Source organism: Amblyomma americanum, chromosome 6, assembly GCF_052857255.1.
Source record: "Amblyomma americanum isolate KBUSLIRL-KWMA chromosome 6, ASM5285725v1, whole genome shotgun sequence".
Lineage (NCBI taxonomy): Eukaryota > Metazoa > Arthropoda > Arachnida > Ixodida > Ixodidae > Amblyomma > Amblyomma americanum.
In genome coordinates, this window is record NC_135502.1 from 61150070 (window position 1) to 61176246 (window position 26177).

Genomic DNA, 26177 nt, shown 5'->3' on the forward strand with positions numbered 1-26177 from the left:
TGGCAGCAAAAAAAGATCGTTCAAGGTGCTAAGAGTAGGATCAAAACTCAAAGACGCAACTAGCTGCAGACGCAGTACATTGCTGTATTCGTAACTGCGCTGAAAAAAATTATAAGGTATGTGCCCTGATAACTCGCCTGGTTTGTGAACGTGCCATTAAAAAAAAGGCATAAATACGCTGCGTATGGTTATTGTGTTTGTCAAGCTCTTTTTCGCTGATAGTGTGAGCACGTCCAGAAAAACGCTATGATTGCGAGGCATGATATGCCAACCAATGCGAGGTCACGTGGAGCTGAACGCATGGTACCATATCTGTTTCTTCCAATTCTAATAGACTTCATTTTAGTAATATTGGCATATCTTGAAATTCATTTTGATTAGAGCTGTTTCTCTTGGATTCTTAAATGTGGCCTCGAAACTGCTCATTAGTTTTAACGTGCTCAGTTGTTTTCCTTCTGGCCAGCATAAAAAGATTGTCTAAAAGTTTGTCGGTGAAACTGCATGAGACGGAGTTCCTAGGAGAACATCACGGGTGAAAAATGGTTCTTGCACTTGATGCAACTTACCCATGACCTCCGTGAATTCAATCAAATCAATCGCGTCATCATTTCCAGCAAATACTGTAACGATAAAGTTTTTTATAGTTTTTATGCGTCTTCTTTCTACGCAGCGCTGGCGTCAGAGAAATAAACCATAAATGCCTTTCACGAGTGAAGTGCACCACACAGTTTTTAGCTCCATAAGGAACTCACAAAAAACTCTGGATTAAATGCAAGAACCAAGACTGCTAATGTAACCAACACGGGCGCCAGTATGACTTGTTTTCATGCGAAAATGTTTGAGACATTCACAAAGCCCTGCTTAATCAAGTGAAATTATTACAATAAAGCTTTTCATAGAGCAAATAAAACACTATTAAAACACTTTGGGATATGCATATGTCAGTAACTAGGACACCTGTCGGTTATGCGTTGAAATGACAAGTACTCTCTTGCTCGCAAAATTAGTAGTAGCTTAGGTAGTCCTTTAGCAGTTTGTTTAAATATTTACCTTAAGCATTACGATTCATATACTAACAGTTTGCTCTTTAAATGACGGCCCGTCTGCGCTGCCTGCTAAAGTCAGTATAATTTCTTTCTTCTAGTTCTAAGTATAAATGTACTGCCGGGCAGAATCACATTTGCGCGCCACGAACCGCAAGCGCTTTACCCATGTAATCGTGTTATTTTCATACGCACACCGAGAAACGCCCACAACAAATCCAGGGGAAATGCGAAAGAGTTCATGGCATTCAAGAGCAGTAAATGATCTTCTCTGTTGTGCGTACTTCTACGAACTCTGAAGTTTGGTAGAGTTGTTCATAACACGACTTCAAGAATAATTCTCCCCTTTGCTTTTCGCAAGTCTTTGACGTGATGAGAAACTCTCCAGTCGCGACGGAACGTGTTCTTCCTCTTTTTTCTACCAGTTAAACCAACCAAGGCGCACTTGTGAGTCCTTCGCGAAGAAAGGCCTTCATCATCCTTTACTTCTGCGTATCTCACGTCCAAGTCGTGGTAAAAAGGGCCAAGAAAATCTCGGGTTGCATAAACAAAACGGGCGATGCAGTAGCTCACGCGTGAGTATTTCGCGAGCGCGAACTCCGGCGCGGCGGAAGAAAAAAAAACTTCCAATAGGAGGAGGCAAAACTCGCCAAGACAAGTGCAAGCCGCTTCGCGATTGGACGACGCCCCCGCGGTCGCACACCAATAGCTGGGACCGAGAGAGGTCACGTGTCGCGGTGACGTTGTGCTCGGCGAGACGGCCGGACGTAGCCTGTGTTGGTATAAAACGAGATCGGAAGACCCCTGCAAAACTTGGACGGCACCCGGCGCGACCAGTGCCAAACGGGGGCAAGAGACGCAAGCACTGCATCGGAGAAGAGGAAACGCGGCGCCATCTCTCGGCGAACGACAGAGCTCCGGAGTGTTTTATTCCCTTTCGGGCCACCCCGTTCGAAACCTCCACGCCGCCTCGGGAAGCTGTGAGTGAAAGTTTTGTTCCTATGCGTGCGTACTTATTCTAGGGGTTTAATTTCCCGCCGTTGATAGCGAATATACGATGCTATTCACAAGAAGAGCGTAATAACTTTCGACCACTCTTCATAGCTTTCTGTAATTAGAAGGGAATAGAGAGAGCCATTAAGCTTAACAATTCGCCTCGGGTAATGAAGCTCCCCATCGAATTTTCCAGGTGATGAGCGAAGGATCTCTTGTTGAGTAGATAGAAAGACGATACTCAAAGCCTCTTAGAGAATACGCTAAAAACGTGCCGCCTATTCCGTACGTTCCCGTAGTGCATTATCGCGACGCATTTTCCCAACGAAAGGACCCTGGCTGGAGGCGGAACTGGTCTTGCGTAAACAGTTCTCTCGTCCTCGTCACCATGATTCCAGACTATTTTGACATCGTTTCGTGCTTTCTGAACCAGGTCGCCTGCAACAAAAGTTGGGGGGAGTGGGTTTGGTCTCGATAAACCACAAGTTCCCGTTCTCGCTTATTGTCTCAGTAAGTTACATCATATCAACGGCCTTGAAGCAGTTCAAAGAAGGGTTTTGTAGTTCGTGCTCTCAGCTAGAAGAAGATGCTTCGAGGCGAACGTCTTTACAAATTCAGAAATGTGTGGTAGAGCAGTGCATGAAATGGGAGTCAGCAAAAAACCGCGAAAAAAAACTGTGCGCTTTCAACAATCTACTTTGAGATGATATATCTGCTGATTAGCAGAACCACCACACGGAAGGCAGTGTACTGACAATATTTATTAGGTTACTCTTTTTTTAACTACGCCTGAGAAAGAAAAATGAATTAGGTTTCAATAACAGCAGCTATGAATATCAAAGTAAATTCACTAAAGTTTATCACAAAACAGCACGTTCTCTCTGTTTCAGTTCAAGTTAAGATCTTGATAATGTTTACTCAAGATCACCGCAAAACAATTACGCAGGTGAGATTGTTGAGCAAGTTATGCCAAAACGTAAGACAGTACACCATTTTCCACTTTGAATGCGATTCATGCATTTTTACTGATCGCGTATGGAACTAGATAATGAATCTAAACTAAGGTGAGATATTGGTTACATTAAAAACTTAGAACGGAAGCAACAAAAATGGCAAAAAAATCAGAGTAGGTGAGCACTTCATACGCAGCCACGGGAAAACTTAACAGCTGTTAGCAATCTAACTAACCCAAAATATAATGTACAACTTGCGAGAAACCATTATCGATTAACTATCGGTCAAAACAATACCGGTTTTCTTTGAAAGGCCGCGTATGGATCGTTCAAGCGATTAGAGAGATTTCGCGAATTAAAGGTCTTTTTTTTCAACAAAGAACTAGCTCCGGGCGTACCCGGCAATATTACAGACTGAAAAGTGGAGCGAGCTAATTATACGCATGCTCCTACTTAGTACAATGCCTATGCTTAATTGAAGCGGTTCTGTGGAGGCACTTATATAAATTGGAGTCTCAGACCAAAAGCAGGAATTCCGCCTCGAAGTAAATGAAACTGAACTGTCCTATGATAAAATTTCTATTCTTGTTGGAAAAAAGTTTGGTATGCAATTCAAGGAGTAGATTAAGCTGCGCCGCAGTTGAGCCGACAAAAAGTGTTTCAATGTCGTGAATAATTTCCTCTTTCTTAAACAGAAACATATGCGCAACCTAAACGCGCCTAGTAAAGCTCTTCGCGCAGGGTTCGTGCTGGACGCCACAAAAGTCTCATTCTACGTAGTTGTGCCCCAAGATTATTGCTCCTTTTAGCTACGTCCACCTGCAAAGTTGTTTAAAGACGAGTACTCATAGCTGGCGCAGTTAACCCCCTCTAATCCGCGGATAACTAAGATCGCAGGCAAGGAAATCCTTTCACTACAGAATGCACTGCAGTGGGTCTGATCGAGATTTTGAAAAAAAAAAATGTGCTTAAAAGCTTTGGAATATGTTGTCGGATATACTCCGCGACCGATTATGAACCTTCGTTTAGTTCCCTTAAGAGCCTTCACTTACGGCTTAGCGTAGGCAACGGGCGAATATTTTGTAACCGAGTGTGTGCGCGAGTGCTCTACAAAACCTTAGGGCACGCGGGTCATACATGTTAATTAACGCTGGGTAAGACTCAGCTTCAGTGTTTTCTGAATGTTGCTCCCGGTAAGGTAGAACCTCTCGGCATAACACTAAAGCGGGAAATAAGGCAAACAAACCTGAAACAAATTTTGATTAATAATAAATGTTCTATGTTCAATAATATTTGGAGCAATAAATAATGTTCTTGCTGACATCATGAAAATAATACAAATGTGCCCCACTGGTCAGGCGCGAAATAAGTGACCCATGACTATGGTCACAGACAAGTTCTAAAGAATCAGGATGATAGTCGCCGGCGTTAGTGAAGGGGGTGGATTGATATGGTTAGAAAATGTCTTGTTACAGCTGGCCGTAATGTGCGGGCGCAAGATTTGGCTGTAGTTGCAGATCACTACTACATACGTCTGTATTCAGTGGACTTCACTAGAATTTCCACGACAAAAACGATCGTTGTTGGAAACAGCCAATAGCGAACAGGAGGCTCAGATGTTTCATGGGAGCGGCAGTTTATGGCGACACCATATCGCCGACCGTGTAATAATTTCCAGTCAAGGATATAAATATTTATTATTTACTCATCAAGGTAGCTAACAATATGTATACCTTAATCTTCCCGAATATAAGTTGCTAATCTATTAGCACAAAGGGAAACTTTTTTCGGCTTTCAGAACGCCATCTGGTTTTTCGTAGTCCTAGCTGTGTCGGCAGCTGCTGGGGTCCACGAGAATTAGGTTAGCAGGGTTCATTTATTGCTGTTAAGGAAGCTATATTTGTTATAAGGGCAAATAACACTCATATGCTTTGTGGATTATACAGTCGGCTGAATTCGCCAGCGCCGGCAGTAATACCTGGCAATGCCTGTCAGTCAAAGCACGCTCAACGATATCAATGTCCTTCTATTTCTCCTCAGGAGGGTGTAAACAGCCGGCCTCAACTAAAATGACACCAAGTAACTATCTAGACAATTTTTGCTCTTATTGAAAATCGGTTCTGCGGCTTTTTCTTGTAAAGGTGATGCTTTTGCGGCGACAGAGAACGCATTTATTGCAGAGAAAATTGAATTTCAATATTTTTTCCTACCACCTGATTAAAACTCGTGACGTCACCACGGAACGAGACCCTGTGATTAACGTACTAAAGTGAATGAAGGCACAGCTTAGATTCAGAGATCCGAACCCAAACCCTATCTCAACCCACCGAGGTATCATTACGAAAAGGCCCATTGGTGGCGATACGTGTACTTAAAGTTTTTGCTTGCCTTGTACAGTTTATAAAAGCTCTGTTTTTTTTTAGTTAGAGTAGTATCTTGGCCATTAAAAAGCGGTGATCTGCCGATACAGACATAGTTCAGTTTGTCCCCCGTGTCCCTTTAAGGGTCTGGCGAAAAGCTGACCCCCAAAGTAGCATGTCGAGATACGTAGCATTAGAACAGGCAAATAGATATCGAAAACTAGAACTCCCTAGCGTGTATGAAATTTTTCGACAAGTGAGAGGTCAGAAAAATATCATTTTTTTAGTTTGCTGCCGTTGACAGCAGGCGGCATATGGTGCTTCAAGCTGTTAGGGTTTAACGCGTAGACTTTATGAATTCGATTCAGGGGAAATGCTCAGATATTCGTCAGTCAACAAACCCCAGGTGATCCTTCTGCATGTCCCAATGCTATGGCGTTTTCCTTAGATCGCTGAATCTTATGGAGGTGAAATTAGTAAATGGTATACTGGCGACAGGTCCCCAGAGTGAATCATGTCGTAGTCAAAGAACTAAGCCCAAACAGCTTGTAAATAAGCTTCATTGCTTTAAGCACGAGAAACCCAATTTGGTTACTTGTAGATACAACTAAACGGTTCCGCTTGCTGCTAGCTATCCGTACCGAATTGCTGTTAATACGCTACAACAAGAACTCCAGATGTGAACAATATGTTTTTTCAACTGTTGGTTACCTTTCGAATAAATGTAGTTTAAGGTATTCAGTATATCACATTAAGGACAAAATACTTGTACGCATATGCAAAAAAAAATTTACTGAAGTTTTTGCCCAGTTGCCACCGGAGAAGCCCGCCGCCGGGCATGAGGTTAAAAAGGAATTAAGGCCACACTCCGTTGACTGAACCAGGAATGAAAACTTCGGCCCTGGAGTTCATATGACTGTAGATTTAAAGTCTCTATCTTCTTGAGTTCTCAGTATTCTGTTTGCGTGTTTACCAATCTGGAATTCGCAGGAACATAATTATTCTGAACCACTATTAAGCTACAGGGATTTACTCCAACACTTTTGATTAACGAGGAAAGTATACGCTGAATCACACAAAAATCTGAACAGGGAGCAAGGGGTCATATTAAGGAAAATGCAATCGAATACTGATATAAATTTTGTAAAATTCAACTATATGTTTCCGAATTCGTATGACCCGCACAGCGCATTCTGTGGTGAAGTGGCTGACTTATACCATGTGGTATAGGTATTGCAGAAAAACCCAGCTTTACCAAGATTCAATAACCCAACAACTGGGGACTGGAAGGCGGCGCTGTCCAGCTCACATTCGGAGGACCAGCTTTCGCTGGTGAACCGGGCAAGAGCGGCGGCAAAAGCCAATGGGCTCCTGGAATGAGGGCGCACCCAAACATTCTAAGCATTAAACGTTTCTCTCTCTCTTTCTATCTTATACTCGATTGTGTCGCTATCTATCCGGACGTCGATGCAGTCACAGTCACTCTCCCTTAGATGCTCAGGTTTAGAGACAACAATGGTCATAGGAACGAATCTCCTGTGGTAGTTAGCAGAAAGCGATTGGAAGATTGGTGGCTCTAAAGCTTAGAGGTGACATAAGGTCAGAAGTGTAGGGCTGAAAATGTATTTATAAAATGGCTAATTCAAAGACCGATTTATAGCAACATTAAAATGCCACTGCCACCTCCCCTTTTCAAAGGGGACGCTCCTATCCTTGATCCATCCACCTCGGGAATTACGAATGTTTTTGGTACATCCCATTCAATTTCTATGCTCCTCGGAAATAGCGGGTATCGGCGCAGGAAGTATTTTATAGGTCATGTTTAGAAGCGAAGAGTAAGAGTCGGCCATGGATAATCACCATATTGGTGCGGAATTTCTCGAGACTCTTTATTTTTCTCAAAATTACAAGCTTAAGATATTCCTATGGAGCTTTAAGATATCCGCATTGAGTTACGTGGTGTTCGCTACTGGCGGACAGCATATGACGCTAGCTGATGTGCACGAAAGCTGGGTATTTTTGTAGCGTGCGGCTGGAAGGCGGTAGAACCAGTTTTACCTGATTTCCGTTCGCTGTGCAGAACAATCTGAGATGGGAGATAATAACCCACGGGTGGTCTTCCACCTATACTTCTTCTTTGAAACAGATAAGGTTATTAGTTTTGAAAATAGCACCACGATAGAGCAATGTACCCTGCACACACTTTCAGGGTCATATTGAAACTTCCAGTAGAAAGAAACGCTGTTGAACCTACCTATAGCGCTTGTGGTCTTGCCGATACGTCGCGATGGTCTGATCGGAAATTAGCCCTTCAGTCAGCGAATCTTTCGTTTCTTTTTTTCTTCTGGAGACATAAACAGGTATCGAAATGGCACGGTCTACTCGTAATCGTAACGCGCCTGTCACCGTAAAGGATCGAAAGATGTGCGTGACAGAGCACAGAACAGTGGTAATTAGAGCCGGATCACGAGACAAACAAGAATAAAGGAACACTTTGTGCACTTTCAAGAGAATAAGCAGAAGAGCACTCTTTAAATGCACGCAACACTACAGAAAACCTTCATGGCCGTGTTAAACACCTATTCCGCCTTGCCCTCAAGCAAGAAGGTACTGTATTGGAGCAACTGACGTTTGGATGTTGACTCTTGAATGTAAACTTAACCTCGAGCATGCAAATTTCTTAAAAATATTGTCCTAAATGGTTGCTGAAGTGTAAGAGAAAAAAGTTTCAGCAAGGAAAACTTCCCTCTCCACACGCGCAGATGTTTACGAAATTAACTACATGCTTATTAGCAACTCTAGTCGAGGAAGGTTTATAACGTCAACTGAGATACAAAGTACGACCTGCGGCGTCGTTTGAACTCGAGGTGTCTTACCACCGCTCTCTCGAAGTCCCGCAGTACCGTGAACACTGCGGTCGCATAGGCGATGCGTAACTCGGACCAATTCATTTGCAACCAAGCAATAGCGCTGCTCAGAGATGACACGCCTGCCCGCATCAAAATCCAATCTCTTTCACGATGTACAGTTGCACGGTTTGTCTAGAAGCGCTTCGTTCCGAAATAGCATTGCTCGCCTGAACATCAAAGTTGGCAATTTCTTTTTTTTCCCCTGAGCCCTCATTCAGCGTCCCGCCTCTTAGGACTGACAAGCACTACCTAAGAGGCATCGAGTCCCACACAGGGCGCCGAGCTAAAGCTCTGTAATGACGCGAAGATCAGACGGAATCGTCAGCATGTCCCCATCTTCCCCGGCGCGAAAAAGGATAGCAGGGATCCGAACGAGTCGAGCTGCAAATCCGTACCTGACTGAGAATTGCTTTGCCATAAAAGACGACGTGATTCTCAAACCTATCAGAGCGAGAATCCAAACAGGGCTTCATTTAGCCGGATTTCAGGAGGCTGAATTTCGAGCGAGGTGTCGCTCGACGCACGGTGTATGTTTGTACGGGCGTATTAATTTATTACATCAGCCTGCGAGGGAAACCGAAGTTCAGCTCACTCCAAGAAACTGCCCCGCCCCCAATCCCCCTGAAAGCTATTGCGCATATCTCATCAAAACGTAAGTCTTTGAGGTGTTAGACAAAGCGAACGCTACGCTGTATATACGACACAAGGTTTCTATCGCCCTTTTTATTGCATCTGAACCAATTTGATGATGCAGGACTAGGTGCCCTGTATTTAACACATAGTCGAAACACAGTGAGTGGCAGTGCTTTGTTTTAAAATGTTTACGGCAATACTATCAAAGTAGTTTTTCTAAGAGATAAATTTTGATACCTAATTCTGACGCCCACAAAAGTAATTTCATTTCCTGTCTGTTAACAAATGAAGCCATCGGAATAACAACTCTAACATTTATTTACTGTGAGAAAAATAGCCCTGGTCAAACAGTTTTCACAAGTGACAATTAATTAATCTGTTTAATGTTGTTTATTAGTGTTGTTTGAATAAAGTAAGGATACATATGTAGCTGCGCATGAGTATTTTTACTGCAAGAATTTCTAACGCTGCGCTCGTGGTATCTTAATTTGTGAGGCGAACGTCGGTAATGAGGCTCACTTGAACAAGCCGGAGAGAAGCGAAGAGTCTGAAGTAATGCATGTTTGACAAGACTTTTTTTTTGCAACTTGAGCTAAATAGGGAGGAAAGGCGAGATGTTAGAGCTGATTCTACGGTCAACACAATTTCCTGCTCGTCGCGTTCATCCCGTCGAAGCTAGGACCTAAAAACATTTTAAATAATTCATATTATTCAGCATCATCCCAGTAATCTTTGTAATCCACAAAGCTAAGCAGGCCCTCGTTTTCCGCCAGATTACGACAACTGGATTAACTGGAGCGGCCTACACTATGTATACATTCCCACTGTGTGTACAGTGCGCGATTCTTAGCGACAGCCGTAGAGTTCGTGTTACACAATTTCATTGTGGAGAACCTCCGCTAATTCCTCCTAATATGCAAATGCTCAAGAATTAGCCACCGGTATCTGAATCGCAATGAGACAAAACACATTCGACACGCTGGCGGAGACGATTAATATTCACCCGCATTAATCTAACAAACTTTGTTTAAGAATCGAGGAAAAGTATTACTACGTGCAGGTTGTTACCTTTCAGACATTCTTGAGAGCTTTCAGAGAGCCGCGTGGGTCACTCTACTGCATAAGACTGCTCTCGTGATTTCTAAAATGGGGAAATTGAAGGGAAGGCAGGGCTTAACACGACTTGGTCATCTGCAGGCCCCTCCTTATGTTAGTTGCGCTTTTATTTACACTGTAGCGCCGACACTGGTGTAACACTAATTTCGTGCTTTGCTGCCTACCACGCCTCCATTCACGTCATAATGAAAACTCTTAAGACATCTTAAGACATTCCCACGATATTTGCAATCTCTTCCTTTCTACCTCCATCCGGCTTATAAAAGGTCCAGCTATCGCAATGTCCCTGCTTGAAACTGGTAGCATCCCTACCCCATCCCTGCCCTTTCAAAGTAAAAACAGAGAAGAATGCATGGTACTACAAACAATTCGTTAGTCTTTTTACATTTCTGAAAACAAACATGCAAACAGATGTGACGAAAACCGCAGGGAAGCGGATACCACAAGCTCTAACTCAAATCTGAACACTTAATAGGCCCTCAATTGCCGCTGACGCGTTTTTTCCCGCGTTGTTTTGATGTCATCATTGAGGCGCAAATGAGCACTGCCCGTCTTGCAGCATAGGGGCGCAGTACTCTAGGAATTAAGTATTGAGCTCAAGAGATGACACCTGACACCACTACTTAAGAATTACTTTTTTAAATACCTATCTCTTCTCGGATAATCGTACGTTATAAAACAACAAACAAAAACAACTCAAGTACACTACGCAAGGAAGGCGCAGGAAGCCATCGTCACGCACAAATCAGTGCCAGGACATACGGGTTTATTACTTGTGAAGCAGACATATTGTCACTGCGCTTCCTATACACGACAGCCGATCGACAGTGACTAAAGGCACCGGGCACTCGCTTACCGATTCTAATAACGAAAAGAGTTATTTAATTTTGCGAGCTCAGAAACTGCGAGCTACTAGACTACGGGCGTGACCTGTGGCTAGAGCTGGAAGGCTACCTAGTGGTGTCGCCGCATGTGGACTGGGCAGTAAGTTATTAATAGGGGAGCTGCAACTTGTTTTTCTTCACTATATTTGTGCTTGGAACGGCGATGAGTAGTTCACCTCAACGCTGCAAGCTGCGAAACAGTCAGCTGACCACCGACCTTGGGATTAATCAGAGCGCCATTTATAGATACGTTGTCTCTGCGAACAGGTTTTCAACTGGTATGGTAAAAGACTCCTGAGCGTCAAAGGCGTGCCAAAAGGTTCATTAATCGGACCTGTGATTTTCCGGGAAAACAGCAAAGAATAGTGCGCTTCAGTAAACATATGTTGCGATATTAACGCTAACACTCAAGACTGAGAATATTTAAACAATGCGCAAGAAAAATTGGTTATACGATTCTTTTCATTCGAACTAAGAGAAAGCCGAAAAGAAAAAAAACAAAGGTCGCTGCTGCGTTATGCAACCATTCCGTTTTCTTCCTTGGGTACAAAAATAATTCATTTAACGTCGTCAATTACAACTGAACTTTGGCTATTCTTTGTGCATAATCCTGAACACCGGCAGTAAAGTGCGAAGCGAGTGTGTTTTAGGGGGAAATGCGAAAGGCGTAGTTGCTCCTTTGACGTCACTGCTTCGTGCGTAGAGCGCGCTCCGGAAGCAGGCGGTCCGTGTTCCTGCTGGTGGAACGCGCAAGAGGTACTATGCATGCAGTTAGCTGTGAGGATTTCATGCCGCCAGAATGAAGCGACTAGCGAGAGCGTGGTAGTGCGCACGCCAGGAATGTTAAGGTGGTCTGGCAGGCTGGCGCCTCTTGCTCTGCACCGCAGTCTGATAACCTCAGAGGCCCTCCGTCCTCTCTGCGTACCGGTATCTCTGGACTAAGATACCTTCTTAGTGTAATTTATTCCCCTCCATCTCTTTATACTTTTTCTCGTTCGTCTCAACAGAAGCGCTGGCGCGGAGCAGGTCGTCGTCGTCGATAATTGCTGAAACGTTATGCCGTTTGCACAGAGAAAGGTGCAGTCTTGTGGGTTGGCTATACATGAGTATAAGGTGTAAATTGGGCGGCCCGTCAGCAGCGCCTTCTCAGTTTTCTTAGTTTTTATGTTCATGTCGCTTTTCGCGACAAGTACTACCCTCTCTCCGCAGCTTCCGGGATTCTTTACAATTGTAAACTAAAAAGCAAAAAAACCTGATCGCCTCTGCTGAACAGCTACACTGCGGTCAGCGGCATCCGGCACGATGTTCAGAGCGCACATGAACCACGTGGTGTGGGAACTTGGCAACTCATCATCAGTTGAGTTGAGTTGAGGTGTTAAAATGCTACAGGTGGGGTTAGCCTTGCTTTATCTGCCGGCAATTGCTCCACCGTAGCGTCCCTTCTATATTAACAATGTCCTAAAGCCTGTCGCATCTACCCCGCTTTGCGCACAGTCTCTTATAATAGCACACATTCTCTCCCGCAGTCACCATCTATGCACACAATCAATCCACACAGTCCACATCACAGTCCACTCCAGAAGTCACCATCTATGCACATATTCAGTCACAGTAGAACATAGGCCACTGTAGTGCCACACTCCATACACACATTCACTCACAGTATAACGTAGTCAACTCCAGAAGACACCATGTACGCGCACATTCCATCATCACACAACGTCGACCTTTACAGGTGCAGCGACTATTCTTCACCAGTATACAGCTGTTTCAACGAAGGTGATATAGAATTTAAAAACAAAGTGTGGGCTTATTGAGGCTACAGATGGCGTCTGTGGCACTGTAATGTCAATACTGGCGGACGTCAGAAAATAGGTAGATCCTATGAACACATAAGCTGATAAACTAATTTATGATAGTGAACTTTTTAACTATTACAATTCGGTGTCTGATGGCGATTAAGGATGCGCAACTGGCCTTTAGCAACACCCATATCACTTTATAGAATTCCGAAAATGCGATTACTCTCGGCACTGTCTCTCCGCAAAAGTTGGCCTTTGAGCACGTGCTACAACAACCACCAGTTGACGTCACTCCATGGCGCACTTGTCTAGTGACCTTCAGGGAGCTTTACCTTTGCTGTCTGCTATGGAACAGCGAGGAGAACTGCAGCGTGGGCGGGGAAAAAAAGTCACGTGGCATTTGCGCCACGGAGTGACGTCAATAGGTGGGTGCTGCAGCGCATGCTCCAAATATGCGCGTACGAAGGTCAAGAAATTTGTTCAGCCACAGCGCCGAAGGTAGTGTCGTTTTCCAAATCCTAAAAGGTTACGTGACTATTGGTAAACCCAGTTTCAAACCTCAGTTGCAACCATTCACTTAACTGTAACATTTAAAAGGTAACTGTTTGAATTTAGTTGACCAGCTTCTTTTCTGAAGTCCACCTACACTAATGTTATAATGGCGCAGAAGCGTCACTATGCCTCAAGGCGCCTATTTTTAACAATTGTGGTTCACCTTCGCTTAAACCACCTATGCAAAACACCAAGCATTTTATGCTTGCACGTGCTCTGGACGATGACACTGGCAGCGAATTTTGTTCAATGTGACCTGTATCACAACGAAAGATTTCGAATTCGTGCTTACCCAGTAATTACGAAAAAATTAGTTAATGAGGTTTTTAAGAAGGAGGGTTACGTAAGTTTCAATTAGGCGTCACTTTTAAAGCGTTTCCAGCGTCTTTATAGAATGCGAGCGAAATCCGGAATGGTCGCTTTCTAACAAACTATCGCTCATCAATAAAGTAAGTAAGCTATAAATATACCATTGATTAAGGGCATAAATTATGGAAAAAAAGAAAACATTCGCCTATGCTACTTGGTTTCGATTTCCTCAGCAGCTGAGCTGTTTCGAAACTTCGCTGCTTCCACACCGAACTACACAAGCGGCAACAAGCAACGCGGAAGAAAAGTGCGTGATAAGTGAAAATTGTTGCCATGGGTTTCTGCTTACTTGCCAAAATTCATGCTCCATGTTTAAGGCAAGGCAAGTTTCAACAAAACGTGCTAGTTTCGTTCCTCCTCAGCTGTCTGCACTAGTTTGCTCGGCTGTATGAAGAGAGGCAGTAAATTCGTGTTTTTTTTTTTCATTCAAGACACGCGTGACAGGAATTGTAGGTATAAATTTTCAAAATGGCCAGCGTAAGCACTCATAAGATTTCATCTTTTTATGATGTCTTAAGCTATTCGCTTTTGAGTTTCGGTTAAAACTGCGCTAACGTTGAAAATATCGTGCTTTAACGTGCCACAGAATGCAGATTGAAATAGAATGCATTTCAAGAATTGCGTTAGAAAACATCGACAAAGATATGAATACACCTGGACGGGCAAGTTATGGACCATAATTCCTAATTCTGCAATTCAAAAACAAGTCTTTCCCGGAACATCAAAGTCCCCTAAATAGGGGACTCTTTCAAACTGCGGGGCTACTATTTTCTGTTCTCTTAGGACAGCCCCAGACCACCAAATGCCAGTCGACTAAAGGCGAGGCATTGTTATATTAAAGGTTTTTTTTTTGGGGGGGGGGGGGGGAGTTGCCTCAACCTAACGACTGAAAATCAATTATCTTTGTTCTGCCCTGTCATGTAGCAATGGTAGGCACATAGACTAGACGCATTACTGCGGATATTACTACGCATCTGAGCAAAATGTCGAGAAAATATCGATTTAAAGCTGGGGAAGATCTCAACACTTTGGCACTGTGATATTTTTGGGGGTCTCCGCATTGTCTCTTGGTTTATTTTCCTTTTTTTCCCTTTCATCGTGCGTGGTTCTTAAACATCATTCTGTTCCGAATAACCAACTGACCTGCTTGTATGTTCTCACATGTTCCAAAGCGCATGGAACCGGCAGTTTCCTTAGCAAAGTATGATACTTAAGATTTCAATAATTACTAGCAGAGAGCAATTTCTTAGTGAGCAGCCTCTGGCTTCTCCGTTTTTCCAGACCCTGACCAACGCCCAGTTACCAGGCACCTTACGATTCTTGCCTCCTGAAAGCTGGGCATTCATGCCACTTCGCGCACCATACGGACAGCTTGCCGCCGCTAGTTACAGTCCGTCTGCAAATGACAGGCAGCGGGAAACTTGGTTGGTAGCCTACTCTGACACAGAATGGGATGTCTGGGAGGTATACGTTGAGAAATCTGGCCGGTTACTTATGTGGAAGATGCGCTGTGACGTTCTGCAGAGTCGCAGGGACCTTGGGCAACTTTATGTGCACGCCACTCTGAGGACGAGATGTCGACCACGGATAAACACGCTGCACTTGAAAGGTCGCAGTTGCTCCATGCGCCGACGTGGCTGGTCGTTGTTCCGTGCGCTGTATTTACTTTGGGGTGGTTTGCGTTTTAGCGGGAACTATTTTTGATTTGGAATTTTATTTCACAGTGCTTTTTATTAAGAGATTATCTCCACCAGCTTCTCGCAGTCGGCACAGGTTAGCCGAGCGACCACACGTGCCTCACGATAGCTTCTTCGTCGCCGGGTGGAGCTCGGTAAACACCCCAAAAGGCCTCTCGGGATAGCGTCCTGGTTTTATGCAAGCTCTATTTCGGCGATTTCTTTAGCATTTCTCCAATCGCTTTCGCTGCCATCTTGAACGTCGACGACACACCAGGGTACTTCACTCTCGAAACCAGCACAACGCGCTCGTCAACGTCACTAGATGTGTGCAGCCACTTGCAGTTCAGTATGCAACACAGCGTAAAAGCGAATACGCCAATGTGTGTACGCGTTTCTCTGAAACGACGAACGGCCAAGTGCCAAACTCGTTAGTCACTGCGATGACATTTATTTAATAATTTCACGAACCAGCGAGCACTCACCACTCGCTGTACCATTGGGACTACCCCCCCCCCTCCTCTTCCCTTTCATATCCATCCCTCCACTACGTGGTCTCCCAAAACCTATGTAAAATCAACCTTATGATAGCCTACCTGTTATGAGCATCCCGACACAAATAAAAGGCACCGGACCGGAGCCACTGCCGATGGCTGTGCGCACTGGCTGTAGGCGGCTGTGCTAAAAGGGCATGCTAAGAGGGCATGCTGAAAAAATAAACTGCGGTCATCCGCTGTCGGCGCATGATTTTATAAAATCTTGAAAATATCAAATGAAAAACCCACGTAAAAGTTATTCACCTTCCGCAAAAAAATACCTTCCGCAAAAAAATACCTTCCGCAAAAAAATTTATTCTTTTTTCCCCATTAGACGCCTCCAGTCGCGAGGGAATAGAAAGAGTGCAGCAAAAAAACTGGAAAAAAATTTCATTGGGATGCTAATTTTATTGTGTGTTGACAATGCGACAGCATTAGCATCTGTTGATGCCTTTACCGGAAGTGATGTCGCTACAGGTCTGGTAACGTCACTGCTCTCCAGCCAATGGGAGAATATTCTGTCCGAGGACGCATTTTGGCCCCATGATGCTACTAATGCTATTGCATTTAAATGTGTGTTAACTACGGTGACAACGTTGCTTACATAATTTCAATTTACGTCGTTTACGAGCTTAAGACACTGGGGCCATCGGTATATAGTAGTTTAATCGCAGCTTCAGACATCGCTGTCGGAAAGTGTAGAAAGTGGTTGAGAGACATCTGGTTTTTCATTCCCCAGAAGTTCAAGCGCCCATCGCATCCTATACGATCCTAAACCTAAACGCGTGCCACTGCACCCTATTAATTGCTTGACCGTTGAAGAATCTGAGATGAAGCACAAGTACTGTTACACACACGACTAATGGCCGCCCTGGTGTGTGGCCCAGGCCACAACTTGGCAGCCAATAGTTTAGAGATAAAGTCCAGAGAGCAACTGTGTTTCACGTGTCTATAGATTTTCTTGCCTGGCACACAGAGAGCTGCCAAAAGTTACCTGCTGCTATCATTATTATCTTCCAGCATGGGCCGTTCGCTGTGCACCTGTGTGTAATTAAAAGTAAAGTCCAGACGCCTGTACCGGACTGCATGACAACGGCCAACAGCGAACTGTGGCCGGCTGAACGGTGGAAGAGTTCGTCTGCTGGTGTATTTTTAATATGTGGCATGCGGTGTCTCCGGACATTGTTGAATGTTTAAAAGTTACAAGAACTTCGAATGCAATCGATGGAACCGAACATGGCGAGATTTATGAGGGTAGCGAGGCCAGTCCAGTGCAGTGGCGAGAGCGACAGCGACAAAGCAACCTAAAGGTATCTGCAAACAGGTGCCAGATATAGCGGAAGACTCTACGGTACTCTACGGTATTCCCCGTAATAGAGATGAAAAATTAGGCAGAAGAATTGTGATTTCTTATAACGGCCACATCATGCCAAAGTCATGGAAAGAAAAGCGCGCTCATTAGTGCAGTGTTCACGGTATTATTCGTGCGCAGGTGCAACCTCATTTTCCTTATCGAAGAAAGAAAAAGTCCGTCTGGAGGGCGGGTGGAAGTAGTTCTCAGCTTTGTATCTGATTTCAAATGTGCGTGACTAGTGACTAGTCTCTCTTGTGAAGTCAGTTAATTTGTTTCCCTTTTCTGACTGCATATGGTTGATTTTTTTGTTCTTTCAGTGTCTAGCGTTGAAATACTTGCCTCTCCCGAATAAAACTGAAATGAGAGTTACTGCCCATATTCCTATTAAAAACGTCATCGGGAAAAAATGTCGTCAGAAAATTCGTCCATTGGCTAGAGGAAAGTGACGTCACCAAACCAAAAGTGACGTCACCAGACAGGAAATTAGGTCACTTCTGGTAAAGGCTGGTACAGCTTCGAACGCTATCGCATTGCATTAAATGTCTGTGTGAATTTTTTCTTCAGTGGTCTGCTCGCGCCTAGTATTTGTAGTGAACAATAAAGCCGCACACGAATAAGCATGTTACTGGCTCTCCACCATCCATCAGACAGCGATTTCATGTAAACGCACTTTGGATCCGACTCGTAGCATAGAATTTACATTTACAGCAAAAACTAATGCTTTGTTTTCGATACCCGGTAGGCTGAAGTGGGGTGGTTCTTGCAGTCGAGATGTCTCAACACCTGCTGGAGTAGCCACCAACAATAGGCGCAACTTTTGCTGCTCAAATGATTCTGTGAAACATATAAGCATTAAAAACAAAAAATTGGAGGAGACACTTAAGTTCGCCTTAATGATTATGACGCGATAGCGTTAATGAGTTAGTGCCCACACATTCGAAGAGGGCCATACTCTACATTCATAGACCCCTGCAGACTCCATAATATAACTCCATAACTGTATAATACCTCGTTTTCTTCAAGACTTAATTATTGCCATTTAGTTTTGGCCTCTACGACGCAAAACAATATACACAAAATTCTTGCTCTGCAAAAAACGTTTATACGTGCCGTTGCAAGTGTCCCCATGTGCTATCCCTCGGAACGATTATTTCTCATGTATAACGTGATGCCTGTTACAAAGACTTATGACCATCGTCTGTGCAAACAATACAAACAAGAGATAAAAAATGGTACTTGTTAAGATATCATCCCAACACATACAACACACGAAATTTTGAGAGATGGGAAGTTGAAACATGTAGGACAACATATTGTTTACAAATGTTAAAAAAACGGTTACCAATACTTTTAAATACGTTGCATAAGAAGAACACACCAACCCAAGAATCTTACTTTCAAGAAACTTCGTCACTACTTTAAGAACTAAAAAAAATCATCAAAACAACAAAATAGTCTGGCAACATTCTATCTCAAACCATCACTTTCATTTGCTATGTCGTCTTTTATATCTCCGGCGATGAGATCTGTTGAAATTGTGTGCCCTCTTGTTACAGTCAGGTTTTGTGGAAATTTCCTTTTTTCAATGTAATAACTTTTGCTTGCTGTTTCACACTTTGTTTTATATATTTGTTCATGACTGCTGACCGCTACGTGTAGTTGCCAGTGTGGGGGGCCTGCGGCCTTGTCAAGCTGCCTTAATGACACCTTTTTTTGCAGACCTCCGGCATCATAGGCGTTTGATGCAAATAAAGTTATTATTATTATTATTATTATGATTATTATTATTATTATTATTATTATTATTATTATTATTATTATTATTATTATTATTATTATTATTATTATTATTATTATTATTATTATTATTATTATTATTATTATTATTACACCACTCCTGGAGCATTGATGCAGCGGTTAACCGATGCGTCATTGCCTCGCGATGACGGTGCTGTCATCGGTGGGGCTTGTGCGACCCAGGTTGCTCTTGCCAAGCAACCTTCTGCAAACAATCAATAATTTAACTGCCGGCTTTTACGGTGGTCACTTTGCGCACAATCTGGTGGGCAGGTTGTGATGACACCACAAGGTCATGTGGCATTGGTGGGCTACCTAGGTTGCTTCTCCGGCTGCAAGGCTTCAAACGTTAGCCAACACCGATGCCGCCAACGCGGACAATTTTTTCCCGACGGGGGGGGAGGAGGGGGGGGGGGGTTCGAACGCTTTCGCTTTAAAATCACAACCAAGATAGGCCGAACAAGTGTTCGTTTTTTTTTCGAGTTTCAGCGAAGCAGCGGAAAATACTTGCCCCCATGACATTTGGCAATCCGCCATCCTTCAACAAAAGCGAGCACAATCAAATGGTTATCCGAAAAGTCAACTTTGTAAGGAGACGCAAACATATCAGATACATGGCAAAAACTGCTGGCCAAAAGATTTATAAATAAGCCACTGACGACCAGTAAAAAGATCTAAATCAAATTCAGCAAGGTTATTTCGTTTTGATAAAACCACTTGGCTGCACATCTCGGCATCCGATGACTGTTGTGAAATAACATCCGCTAAGCAAATAAACCCGCCTACCAATGACCGGGACCGAGGCTCAGGCGTTGCATATGTAAGATGATAGCCGGAAATATCTTGCTCAGAACTGCACTACCCGAAGAAAGCAAATCACCAGATTAACCCAGCTGTATTGCCGGACACAGCCAGGTCAGACTTGTCCTTGCGGCCAGAAAAGCTCTACCGGCTTGCCAGACTAGGCGAAGCACCAAAAAGAGAAAGCGCGCGTTTCGAGCAATCTTTGCTGGGCAGCGCGGTGGTATATTCGCCTTTGGACTTGGAGGGGGGGGGGGGGGGGGAGAATAGTTCAAACAAAACATCGTTGCCGAACGGAATACGACAAATGCATCGCCGTGTCACTCGCTGCGTGACTTCAATCCAGACTCCGGGCAGCCAAACATGAGAGTCGAAGCGCCTCCGAAACCGAGAGTGCAATCTTGCCTCAGGTGGAACATCCGAATAAAGAAAGCACCGTTCTACGCTTTAGAAAGGGGGACACTTGTTTTTCTCCTGCACTTCTTTTTTCTCAAGTGTTTTCGTTGGAAAAGAGTAAGAAAAGATACAGGCTGAGCAAATTTTGTGCGGAGTTTTCACTACTGCGGATGTTCAGCTAATACCACCCACGAAATTTGATAAAGGGGGGAATTTCGGTCGCTTGTTTTTTCGTGACTTTTGATTTTCTGCACGCAATTTCTCGGTAAGGAAATTTTCTCCTCTGCACCAGTTACTTTTCCGGGGGCACCGTTCCGGGTTAATTGTGAAGAGGTCTAATACTTTTAATGTGCAATGCACACATCCTTAATATATTCCTTCATTTTTTAACTCGAACGTTTCCGGCTTTGGATAATGTCCTATCAACATCTGCACTGCGTGTGTTGTTACATAATTTGCGTTTTTTTTACCAATTTCTGACCCCGTAATAAATTTTCCTTTTTGCCCGAGGCAAAAATAAGCACTCTTTTTATTTTGACTACGACTATTTACGATTTTATGCGTCAACGTCAATTTTTTTATTTTAGTGCTTTAATTAATCTTTTCTGAGCCAGTGTGACCCTGTTATTGTATTAAGATGACCAATGTACTAGACGTATGCTAACATAACACGCACGAGCAAAACCAACATCCTGTTCTTCGTTGTCACTGTCAACAATAGGATTGACGTTGTCAGCCAGCAGCATTAAAGGGGCTGTGAAAGGGGGTTTCAACAAAGATGCGATGTTCCTGGATGCTAAAGGACGCCGCTTCAGAAATATCCTCCAGCAACAATTTTTTAGATGCGTTTTGTGGAAGCTGGGTTATCGTTAGTCAAAATTTGAATTTTCGCGTCTTCGCGCCTTTCCCTCTCCTCTCGTCACTTTTTGCACGCTGAAATGTCGGCGCTCCTCCGCCGGCCCCTCGCACTCACCTCCTCCGCCGGCTGCCGACGCGCGCGAACCAATGCTAGCAGTCCGCTGCTGACGTAACGAGCGCTACTTGACGTAACAAACGCGGATGGTGACGTAACGAGTGCGGATTCGGGCGAAAGCCCAGCACCGTAGGTCGCCGCTAGGCGCGGAAGCGGGAGTTTTAAAAATTGTATTGTAAATTATCGGCTCGCCTTTGAGATCTTGTACGTGGCAAGAACGCTCGTTGGCCTGTACTCTACATAATGCGAACGTTTTATGGACAACCTCAAACACCCTTTTCAGGGACCCTTTAAGGAAGGGCACGCTTCAGCGCCCTTCATAAAGTCATCATACCGGACACGGTTGAGATCAGTATAACTAACAAAGCTGAAAATTCCAATGCCACCAAAGCAGCAGTAGCAGTCATTGACTTTAGTATCATCAATACTGATGCCATTATCAACGCTAAAACTGCTCGCTTTTTTTCTCGCTATCGTCGCCGTCATCAAGCATACATTTCACAGACCGGAATGTAAGCAAATAGCCCCGCATGGTGACATGGTGACAAGCATGGTGACATGAAATCTGCACCCGTTTACAGACCGCGCCCGCTCATGCCCACTGTTCGTAAACTGTTAGAGCATTCCCTTTGAAGATGCGTTCGTAGGTATCTAGGCGTTAAAAGTTTTCTTATTGAATATCAGCACGGCTTCTTAAAATAATCTGCAATCGTTACGCAGCCAGTAGATCCAATACCCGGCATTAGAGAAAGTAAGTTGCAGAAATAAGGGGCCGTATATTTCCACGTTTGACAGAATTATTCATTTCGGTTAACCACGCAATTAACATCGCGGAAAGAAAAATATCATGCTATGTATCAAGGCTTTTCTGGATAATAAGCGGTTGGTCATCAGTATTGAAGGATGCAGGTCAGATACAGCATGTGGTCAGGTATGCCACAAATTTTTGCTATTTTTTTTAAGTGATGATGTCGTCGAAAGTCCATCCGTAAAATCGAGCTGTTTGCAGGCGATTGCATTGTTTAAATAAGAGCTAAAAGTGTGTCCGAAGTTGTTTTAATAATCTATTAAAAGGAACGACCGAGTGGCTCACAGAATGATAAATGTCACTGAGTTTGAACAAAAAAGTAGGTATGACAATGTCACACGAATAAAAGAGCTTGAGGGTCACACATTAAAATTACCGCAGTGTTCTACATTGTTCTAAAATCTGTCATACAGTATTTATTTGTCTAATTTTGCAGGAAAAGCAAACAAAGAATTTGGATTCTTGAGATGATCGCTGAGATATTACCGACCGCATCACAGATTAAATTCACTACCTAGAAATAATTAACTTCATGCACTGCTATACAATGTATTCTAATGTTGCATTGCTAATGATAATAACGATTAATATATGTGCTAGTGATATATACATATGCTCTGTATATGTGTTCACTGTAGTAACGGGAGCGCTCCTACTGTGCTATCGTGGATTAGTGGACAGAGGAGAACTAGGTGTGAGATTCCTCATCAATCAGGATATAGCAGGCAACATACAGGAGTTCTATAGTATTAACGAGAGGGCGGCAGCTATCGTAATCAGGCTTAGTAAGAGGTACAATCTGAAGCTGATGCAGGCCTACGCGCCTACATCCAGTCATCATGACGAGATCATTGAAAGCTTCTATAAAGACGTGGAATCGCCAATGAACAGCGTAAAATCACAGTGCACTGTACAGATGGGCGGTTTCAATAGGCTCCCGAAATAGCAGGGGGGGGGGGGTGGATGGGGGGGGGGGAGTTATTAGTACAGTTCGCAGAAAGAAATAATTTACGGATCATGAATGTCTTCTTCCGGAATCGAGAGAGCAAGAAGGGGATGTGTGAGTGCCCCAATGGTGAGACTAAAAATGAAATAGACTTCATACTATCCGCTGAACCCTTTTCGTTAGAAACGTGGAGGCTAATGGAAAGGGATCAGCGTAAATTAAGGACAACGCAGCGAGCTATGGAAAGACAAATGATAAGGTGTAACGTTAAGAGACCGGAAGCGGGCAGAGTGGATGAGGGAACAAACGCGTGTTAGTGACATCCTAGTCGAAATCAAGAGGAAGAAATGGGCTTGGAAAGGGCATGCAATGCGAAGGCAAGATAACCGATGGTCGTTAAGGGCAACGGAGTGGATTCCACGAGAAGGCAAGCGTAGCAGGGGGTGGCATAAAGTTAGGTGGGCGGATGAGATTGAGAAATTTGCGGGAATACGGTGGCCGCAGTTGGCAAAGGACAGGGTTATTTGGAGAAACATGGCCCTTTGCCGTGCAGTGGGTGTAGTCAGGCTGATGATGATGGTGATCATGAGTGATGTCTGGGACCTTCCTCGCATCAAAGCTGGAGCAAGGGCTAGGAGGGGCATGGCGAATGATCCTCTAGAATTATCACAACGGGGAACAAATTTCCTCACACTTGACAGAGCCCGCTTATCGTTGCTAAAAGTATGAATAAAGATGCAAAGGACAAATATATTTTGCAGTATTACGAAAAGCCATGTCACGTGTAAAGTGTTCCAAACAATCTAGATGCATAAGAGACCGAAAGTGCAAGGCCTGTGTCTAGTATTGTGCTTTACTTTTTCTGTTAGCACCGCGAGATGAGGACAAGCTGAGAGAACATAGCATAAAAACTGAAAGCCTTTAACTGTTTTTTTTTTGTCTTTCTACCTGTCTTTCATATTATTTGGCCATATTGTCGTGTGTGACACTGTGTTCTTGTTTGACATTAGTTTACAAAGCACTGTTGATATATTTTGGACTAAAGAAAAACCAATTATATTGCTAAACAGGAATTTTGTAATTGTGACAGTGGTGCAGCTGATGATGATGCTAGTTATGTTGATGATGGATGATTGCAATTAGAAGAGAGAATGTCCGATAGAGCTCTAAATGCCAATTTTCTCTATTGCCACTTCGTAAGAGTTTGCCAAAGTAGTCTGTCAAGTATCCTTTAAGAACTACAAATAGTTCCTGTAGATAGTGACAACGCTTATCTTGACGGAAACATCAGTTAAAATTTTCCCGTTGTATTTTTTTTATTTATCACTGCAGACCAACACTTCGTCTTAATTAGCCAATCAAAGCCATCCAAATGTAACAGCGGCTTACAAGTGACATCTTAGGTAATTGACAAATCGAAATTTACAGCGATATTAATGGCAAGCACGTATGGAGGAGCATTTATTTTACGTATTTTAAGAGCTGCAGCTGGACCCAGTTTAAAAATTTTATGTTTGAAATCTCCAGACATAAAAATTCGAGCAGCAGTTCATTAACGCATTCTTCTTTATAAAAAAACATAACATTCCTACAGGTCTTGACTGTCTGGGGTCTTGGTTCTAGTTTAGCTGCTGTGAGGGAAGCGGTGGGGGAAGAAGGGGGAGGGGTCCCAAAGACGGCGCTTAGTGCAAAGATGTCTCGACTCTCCTTCGTCAAAATACAGCGGCCGCTGCAAAGCAATGAACAACCAGCACAAGAGCTCTGCTTCTTAGCTGTGGCGGCAAACGTTGCTGACAGAGGCTCTAAGCATATGCAGATTGCATCGAGTGTTCGCGATAACGAAATCACATTTTCGAGCTCGTCGCACGGTATCGCGTCTGTCGGTACACGTTCACGTGTGCCTGCACTGCTCGCCCATTGACAGCCCGCTCGCTGTATATCGCATTATCCCGGGAAAAGAGCAAATAAATGAAACGGCGCTAATTTTCAATGGCGCCCTCATCGCGGCTAATCAGCTGTCGCGTTTACTGTGGTTATGGTCATCGTTATCATCGGTGCACTGACGCTTTACCAAAGAAAAACCCGTAAATGAAGCAGGCGCTTACCTTTTATGGGGGTGTTAATATGCAGTCCATTGGCGGCGTTACGACCAAGGACTGAGTGTGATATTTGCGGTGCTGTTCGGAAGCATGCGAAGGACTTGGTAGTTATTCGTCGCGGTGACCTGGAATATTCTGCTCACAAGCTAAATTTAGCGCACATTCAAATCACGGATTTGACCGAGAGAGTCGGAACTGGCGCTACGCGCCGACGCGCATGGTTCACCGGCTGTTGCATGGGGTATTTATTAACAAAACCGCACCTTTCCAAAAAGCGGCAGACGCGCGTCACGTAGGAGTACACTCGAACGTTGCGAGTGGATTGCCGGCAAACACGAGGCTCGTTTAATAACGTTTCCGACTGTACGACGATTGCTTGGTGGTTTGTGGGGGTTTTAACGTCCCAAAGCGACTCAGGCTATGAGGGACGCTGTAGTGAAAGGTTCTGGAAATTCCGACCACCTGGGTTTCTTTCACGTGCGCTGACATCGCACAGTACACGGGCCTCTAGAATTTCGCCTCCATTGAAATTCGACCGCCGAGGCCGGGATCGAACCAGCGTTTTTCGGATCAGTAGCCGGGTGCCATAACCACTAAGCCACCGCGGCGGGTCTACTGTACAAAGAACAGTGGTGCGGGCTGAACAATTTTATTTTTATTTATTTTTGTTCCCACACTAATTTTAGTGCCAAGAACACGTTCTTTGTCTGTATATGTGAGCAATGAAAGCATGTTTAAATAGGGCACCAGACTTTTTTTTCCTAGTTAAGTTGACTGAAATTTATAGCTACGAATTGAAAGGCAAGTGTGAGTGATTTTTCTACGTCATTCAACTTGATTTGTAGCGCAGTTTCAGAAGTCAGAACGAGGTGATAGATACCTTGGCTGGAAATCTGCTCAGGACTCTAAAATATAGAATACTGGGGCAAACCGACCTTATTACACGTCACTTTAAACGCTTCGCAAGAACACTCCCCCTGCTGAGGTACGCTACCAAGCCTATAATGAGTGTCCAAGCCCAGAGCTCACTGGACGTGCCATAGAGCCCCACCATATATCGAACACGTCAGTTTTCCATTTGACACCCTGCCCTTGATCTTGTGGAAACATAGGTCCTGAACGTAGGTTCGTACGCTAGTTCGGCCTCCTCATGAATCAAATACGCAAAGTCAAACAA

At 43.9% G+C, this 26177-nt stretch overlaps 1 protein-coding gene across 1 annotated transcript in view; it reads left to right on the plus strand.

Moving 5' to 3' along the window:
* The first annotated feature begins 1857 nt into the window (after window positions 1–1857).
* LOC144094744 (RYamide neuropeptides-like) overlaps window positions 1858–26177 on the plus strand; it is a 74422-nt gene continuing 50102 nt past the window's right edge. The window contains exon 1 of the mRNA XM_077628654.1: window positions 1858–2023. The gene's annotated coding sequence lies outside the window, so the exon portion shown is untranslated. The remainder of the gene's footprint in view (window positions 2024–26177) is intronic.